Below are 7,389 nucleotides of genomic sequence, written 5' to 3'. Positions count from 1 at the left end.
TCAATCAATGTCCACTTCCTCTTTCTTTCGCTCTATTATAATAGGTTCTTTGTCCCTCTTCATTTCTCCTTTTCTCTTTCCCCCTTCTTCTCTCAATATAATCCTTTTTTTCACAAATCTTAATTTTTTTTAAGTATCATCACATCATAATCAACTTATACCCACACCCTCTATCAATGTGAACTCCTTCCAACTATCCTAGTAGAAATACAATTCTCAAGAGTTACAAGTATTATCTTTCTGTGTAGGAATGTAAACAGTTTGGTTTTATTGACTAACATTTTTTTCCATTTCCCTTTCCCTTTTTATTCATTTATTGAGCCTTGTATTTGAAAATCAAGTTTTCTGTTCAGTTTTGGTCTTTTTATCAGAAAAGTTTGAAAGTCTCCAGTTTGGTTGAATGTCCAACTTTTCCCTGAAAGAATATGCTGAATTTTGCAGGGTAGTAGATTCTTGGTTGCAATTCAATCTCCTTTGCCTTCTGGAATATGATATCTATATCCTCCAGTCCTTTAATATTGAAGCTACTAAGTTCTGTGCAGTCCTGGCTGTGGGACCTTGGTATTTCAATCATTTCTTTTTTGTTTGTTATTTTCTCTGGTAATTTTGAATTTTGAATACAATAATTTTGAAATTTGAAATATTCCTTGGAGCTTTTATTTTTGGAATCACTTCCTGACAATGATTGTTTGATTCTTACAAGGACTACTTTGCCCTCTTGTTCTAGGGTAGTAGGACAGTTTTCCTTGATAATTTCCTCAAAGATATTGTTCAGGCTCTTTTTTTTTTTTGATCAAGACTTTCAGATAGACCTCTATTTAGTAAATTATCTCTCCTGGATTTATCTTCTAGGTTGGATGTTTTTCCTATTAGTAACTTGGCATTTTCTTCCATTTTTCCAGTTTTTTGATGTATTATAGATCTCTAATTTTTAAGCATTTTTTTTTGGTTAGCTTTTGTATCTCCTTTTCCATTTGGTCAATACTACTTTTTTTTTTAGGTTTTTGCAAGGCAAATGGGGTTAAGTGGTTTGCCCAAGGCCACACAGCTAGGCAATTATTAAGTGTCTGAGGTCGGATTTGAACTCAGGTACTCTTGACTCCAGGGCTGGTGCTCTATCCACTATGCCACCTAGCTGCCCCTGGTCAATTCTACTTTTAAAGGTGTTGTTTTCTTCTGTCAATTATTTTTCTTCCTTTTCCAATTTTTCATAATTCTTCTGCACTACTCTGATTTCTTTTCCTGATTTTTCTTCCACCTTCATCATTTAGTTTTAAAATTTTTTTTGAGTTCTTCCAAGAGGACGTTTTGTATTTGAGACCAATTTACAATCTCCTTTGAGGTTTTAGATGTAGGTATTTTGTCACTGCTTTCCTCTTCTGAAATAACATTTTTTTTACATTTTTTTTAGGTTTTTTACAAGGCAATGGGGTTAAGTGAGATAACATTTGATCTTCCCTGTCACCACAGTAGTTTTCTACTGTTAGGGCTTTTCTTCCTTTTTTTTATTCATTTTAAAGTTGAACTATGTTCTGGGGCACTGGAGGGGGGCACAGTTCTAAGCTTTTTGTGCTGGGAGCCAGGGGTCAGGTTACTGACTTTCTGCCCTGGGGTCCTAGGTGCTGGTCAAATTATTTTCTGTCTGCTAAGACATGTCTTATGTTTCCCTCTGCCTAAAATATGTTTATTGATAGACCAACTCAATGGGATACTCAGTCAATTTTCTTTCCATGTAAGTATATCTATATAAATAACTGAACTTTAAGTTAGAATGTGATAAATGAATAAGTGGAATCAAGCAGAGAGGAACAAAATGTTGGAGATAAAAGCATTACTAGACAGATTGCAGTTAGAGGATATCTGTGGTTACTATGCAGTAGAGAAGTAGGGGATCTACTTACAAAACAACTTTTGTAATGTGTAGCCTTTTTTCTTTTAAAATATGTATATTGACTATAATGTTATCATCATGTCTTATTTATGTTCCCTTCTAAAATTATTTTTAGTTTTCTTCTCTGTATCCTTTGTTTTATTGATTTTTTTGCATCTCTCTCCCTAACCACTAACTCACCATCATCTCATAAATAGAAATCCTGCCAAATGTGATTGAGCAAAACAAATCTGCACATTGACTATGTCTAAAAATTTGTCTCGTCCTGTATCTCTGGTCCAACCCCACTTTGCCAAAGGGTGGGAAACATATTTCATCATCTCCTGAAATCAATTGCTACTCCAATGATCAGAGTTCTGAAAGTTGTTCAACATTGTTTCTATGAATTATTCTGGATATTGTATAAATTATTTTTCTGATTTGACTGATTTTACTCTCTTATGATTTCACTTTTCTTCTATTAGTATTAACAGATTTCTTTTTTCTGGACTTAGTATTAAAATCAACATGAACAGCTTGATTGACTTGACTATTGTGAAAGTCATTAGAGCAGCCCAATTCAAATGTAGAGTCTGTTGATTTGGAATTATCATGCCAAGAATGTTGGGGGAGTCAGGGTTAGATGAGGGGTTTGCAGCGTTTGATGGTACAGAACTCTAATGGGACTGCTATTCCTAAGGCAAGTGAAATAAATATCTTTGACAAGTCTTAAGGGGAAAATCAAATACAACCTTTCCCAGAAAGATACATCAGCACACTCTTGCTTGATAGAATTAATCATTTTTTATTAAGTTGAAAAATACTATTGCATTGTTACCTACTTCTGATCATGTTCATGATAAATTTGGTGCATGTAACCCTGCAAGTTGTTAACATCACCCTATGTGGACATGGAGTTTTATTGTTAAATAGTGATTCCTTGCATATTTTGCACAGTACTTTGTAAACATTTAATTTTCATACAATTCTTTGACTTATTTCCTTTGACTGTAATCCCTGTCCCATGATTCATCTTTTCCTTAATCCTTAACTAAAACTTATACAAAGGAATTTATACAAGTAGAATTGTTTTGCTCATACAATGAACATGAAAAGTAATGTTCATATCTTATTGATTCTCTATGCCTTGAGGTGAATGAAAATTTATAAAATTATTTTGAATTTCTCCACTAAAGCCCCAATCAGATTTCTCAGATGAAGTTCTGAGTTTTAAAAGGTGTTACCTACAAAGAATAAGCTCTGGTAGATACTATCTGGTCTATTGGCCTATTGTTAGATCCAAAACAAGCTGATTACTATTTCTGAACAGTAATATTCTGACCTTACTCATTATGCGGTATACCCAGGGTATTTGTACAAATGAGGTTTTGAAAAAATAACAGCAAAAAAGAGTATTAATTTAAAATAGATTAATGCACTTGGGAGCTATTCAGAGAGTTCTATGATTTTACTCCCTTCTTTCCACATCTTATGTTTACTTAATTTTGTATTTTGGAAAAACTCATAGTTCAGCCTTTTTCACCTTTGGAAATAAACCAACCTTGGAAAATTTTCTGGTTTTAGTCAAATTTGGGGGATGAATTTTGTGAATTGTGGTTTTTATGAAAATAGCTAGTGATATTGGATATTTGTAATGAGAGTTAAGCCCAGGACATCTAGAACTAAGGTCTCTATTGCCACACAATGAAGCAATTAAAGTGAATTATCAAATTACAGACAAACTTGATCTAAAGTTATTAATACTAAAACTAGTTATTAGGTAAAATGACATTATAGGGGATCCCCAAAGAATAATGTTACATATAGTCAATCAACTGAATGACATCATAGGGTGGAAGGAATCCCACACTTATTATAAGGAGAGACTTGGGTTTGAATCCTGTCTGTGTTCTTTTGAAGGGAGTCCAAGATTGCATTAGTTTATATGTAAGTATGTGATATGTGTATGTGTATGTGTGTGTGTCAGCCATTTCATATTGTTGATTCATATTAAACTAAAATCCCCAGACTTTTTCCAGAGTTTTTTAGAAGCTGAGTTTTTGAATATGTTATAAGATTACTTTCATAACCATTAGATTTTATCTAAGTATATCAGCCCAATCTAACCTGTCAAGATCTTTTTGGATCCTGACTTTATCATTTGATCTAGTGGTAACTAAGTGGTATTGAGTGATAGAACTCAATTCAAATTATACCTCATGTTCTGAATACCTGTTTGATCCCAAATAAGTGATTTGATCTTCTCCTGCTTCAGCTTCCTCATTTGTACAATGGGAATAATAACAGTACCTATCCTCCAGGGATGTAGTGAAGATCATTTGAAATAATGTTTGTAAAATCCTTTGCAAATCTTTTAGTTTTATGTTAAGTAAGTACTTGCTATTACTATTACCTGGTAATTAGCTATCCTTCCCATTTTTTGTCATCTGAAAAGTTGATAATCATACTACTTATGTTTTAATGCAAGTAATTGATAAAAAAATATATTAAGCAACCAGGAACAAGCACAGATCCTGGGGAATTCCATTAGAGATTTTTTTCTTTACTTCTTTCTTTTTTTAGGTTTTTGCAAGGCAATGGGGTTAAGTGGCTTGCCCAAGGCCACGCAGCTAGGTAATTATTAAGTGTCTGAGGCCAGATTTGAACTCAGGTACTCCTGACTCCAGGGTCTGTACTCTATCCACTGCGCCACCTAGCTGCCCCATTAGAGATTTTTTCAAGTTGAATTCAGATCTATTGCAAATGTGGACATAACTGTGTTCAGTGATCTGCTTTAAATTGAAATCAGGTGACATGTAACATGGAAAGATATCTTGACCTAAGATATCTGTCAGTGTCATGGAATGTTTCCTATGCAATGTCTATGTTGACTGCCTGGTTGTTGAAAAACTTCAATTTTGCTGATTTTGCACCAACTGTAGTGAGCCTTGATAAATTACAATCTCTTAAATGAAATAACAGAAATAAGAAAGATCATCTAATCACCTAAACAGGAACATCTAAATAGATAAGATTATGATGTACAGTTGGTTTGGGCAAGTATCATACCATATCATATATATATATATATATATATATATATATATTTATATAAATATTTTTATGTCAGTTTATGACTTGACTATGTGAGACCCTGATGTAAGTTGTACCCACATTTGAGTAGGAAGAAAATGGACTGAATTCTTTTTTTTTTTTAGGTTTTTTTGCAAGGCAGTGGGGTTAAGTGGCTTGTCCAAGGCCACACAGCTAAGTAATTATTAAGTGTCTGAAGCCAGATTTGAACTCAGGTACTCCTGACTCCAGGGCCGGTGCTCTTATCCACTGCACCACCTAGCCATCCCTGGATTGAATTCTAAGAGGAAAACTATATCATGTTTTTAGTGATTCCCAACTGCTTATTCTCCCAGTGATGCTATTTGACTGTAAATCTTCAACATCAAACTCAAAAGAAGCAAAATTATAAATAATCCAGAAGGTAATAAAAAACACATTGTGGGTATAAGGCAACTGTAATATGTCACTGAAAATGACTACAAAGGTAGCTGTAATATGTCACTGAAAATGACCATGTGGCTAAAAATGACAAGTCAAAAATATCTCAGAATGAAAGTAGAGGCAAAAACAAGCAAAAGAATAGTGTTTCTTCTGAGTCAACTAGAGAAAAGAAGATCCCAGGACCAAAGCTCCAGTGAAGTACAAACATCTCCAGATTAGCTCCCTGACACAGCAAGAGGTGAGCCCTAGGGGCAACCAGGTTGGGAGACTGTCTCCCTTTAGCCACAGGAAGTAAGTGTGAGGAGTTAGGCGTCTGAGCAGGGGAAGAGAGGGAATCTCTGCTGATAAGGGACACCAGGTCCAGCTATGCAGGTGAGACTCAGTCCTAGACAAGAAGAAGCCAGTGCGTGCCTGGTGAGTATAGAAGTAGTGGTGAGGGACAGCTGTTGACGTAAACACTTACAGGAGAACTGAGTTCTTGGTCTTGGCTCCAGACCAGAGGGGAAAAACTGAAGGTTATAGCCACTGGAAGGTTCACAGTTGACCAAGGGGCCTCATCTGTGACTTAGAGGGGAAAAAGTCTGCATGGGTTGGACCCAGGACAAAATTTCTTAGGCCAGACTCACCAGTCCTCTGCAGAAGAGGTGGCTATAACAATAAGCTGCTAATTTTTTTTTAAATGAGCAGGTTAAGGGAAAAGAACCCAACCATACACATTACTATGGGAATAAAGAAGATTGGGTTGTTTTCCGCGCTGCCCAGAAGAGGGGGTCCATATGGTGTTGTTCACAGTTTCCGTCGTAACTTTCAAGGGAAACTTTCACAATGTCTGGAGCCCTGGATGTCTTGCAGATGAAGGAGGAGGATGTCCTCAAATTCCTCCCTGCAGGCACCCATTTGGGTGGCACCAATTTGGACTTCCAGATGGAACAGTATATCTACAAAAGGAAGAGTGATGGCATCTATATTGTTAATTTGAAGAGAACTTGGGAAAAGCTTCTGCTGGCAGCTCGTGCCATTGTTGCCATTGAAAATCCAGCTGATGTTAGTGTCATCTCATTCAGGAACACTGGCCAGAGAGCTGTTCTGAAATTTGTTGCTGCCACTGGCGCCACACCTATTGCTGGACGCTTCACCCCGGGCACCTTCACTAACCAGATCCAGGCAGCTTTCAGGGAGCCTCGCCTCTTGGTGGTCACTGATCCTCATGCAGATCATTAGCTTTTGACTGAAGCATCATATGTTAACCTTCCAACCATTGCACTGTGCAACACAGACTCCCCACTTCTCTATGTGGACATTGCCATTCCATGTAACAACAAGGGAGCTCACTCAGTGGGTCTGATGTGGTGGATGCTGGCCCGAGAAGTCCTGTGGATGCGTGGTACCATCTCCCGTGAGCACCCATGGGAGGTCATGCCTGATCTTTACTTCTACAGAGATCCAGAGGAGATTGAAAAGGAAGAGCAGGCCGCAGCTGAGAAGGCAGTGACAAAGGAGAAATTTCAGGGTGAATGGACTGCACCTGCCCCAGAATTCACTGCTGCTCAGCCAGAGGTGGCTGATTGGTCTGAGGGTGTCCAGGTGCCATCTGTGCCCATTCAGCAGTTCCCTACTGAAGATTGGAGTGCTCAGCCAGCTACTGAGGACTGGTCTATAGCTCCTACTGCTCAGGCCACTGAATGGGTAGGAACTACCACAGAGTGGTCCTAAGTTTTACCCAGATGCTCTAATAGTGTTGGGAAAATGTGGATGGAAAATAAACATTGGTTTCTTAACAAAAAAAAAGAAGATTGGGTTTAATTTTCAGAGAAAGATGCTTAAGATAAAAAGACTCTCCTACTCCAAAGAGTAATGTCAAATGCCTGCCTGCTCAAAAAGAATTCATAGAGGCACTTGAAAAAGACTTTAAAAGTCAAATAAGAGAGATTGAAGAAAAATAAAAATGAACATAAGAACAATTCAAGAAAAACAAGAAAATTATGAAAAGATAGTCTAGAAAA

At 36.9% G+C, this 7,389-nt stretch overlaps 1 pseudogene; it reads left to right on the top strand.

The window, feature by feature from the left end:
- Positions 1 to 6,154: 6,154 nt before the first annotated feature.
- LOC141523088 (small ribosomal subunit protein uS2 pseudogene) lies at positions 6,155 to 7,176 on the top strand (annotated as a pseudogene).
- The last annotated feature ends 213 nt before the right edge of the window (positions 7,177 to 7,389 follow it).

Source organism: Macrotis lagotis, chromosome 4, assembly GCF_037893015.1.
Source record: "Macrotis lagotis isolate mMagLag1 chromosome 4, bilby.v1.9.chrom.fasta, whole genome shotgun sequence".
In the NCBI taxonomy this organism is placed as follows: domain Eukaryota; kingdom Metazoa; phylum Chordata; class Mammalia; order Peramelemorphia; family Peramelidae; genus Macrotis; species Macrotis lagotis.
The sequence above is the reverse complement of the archived record's forward strand: the minus strand, read 5'-3'. Positions and strand labels throughout refer to the sequence as shown.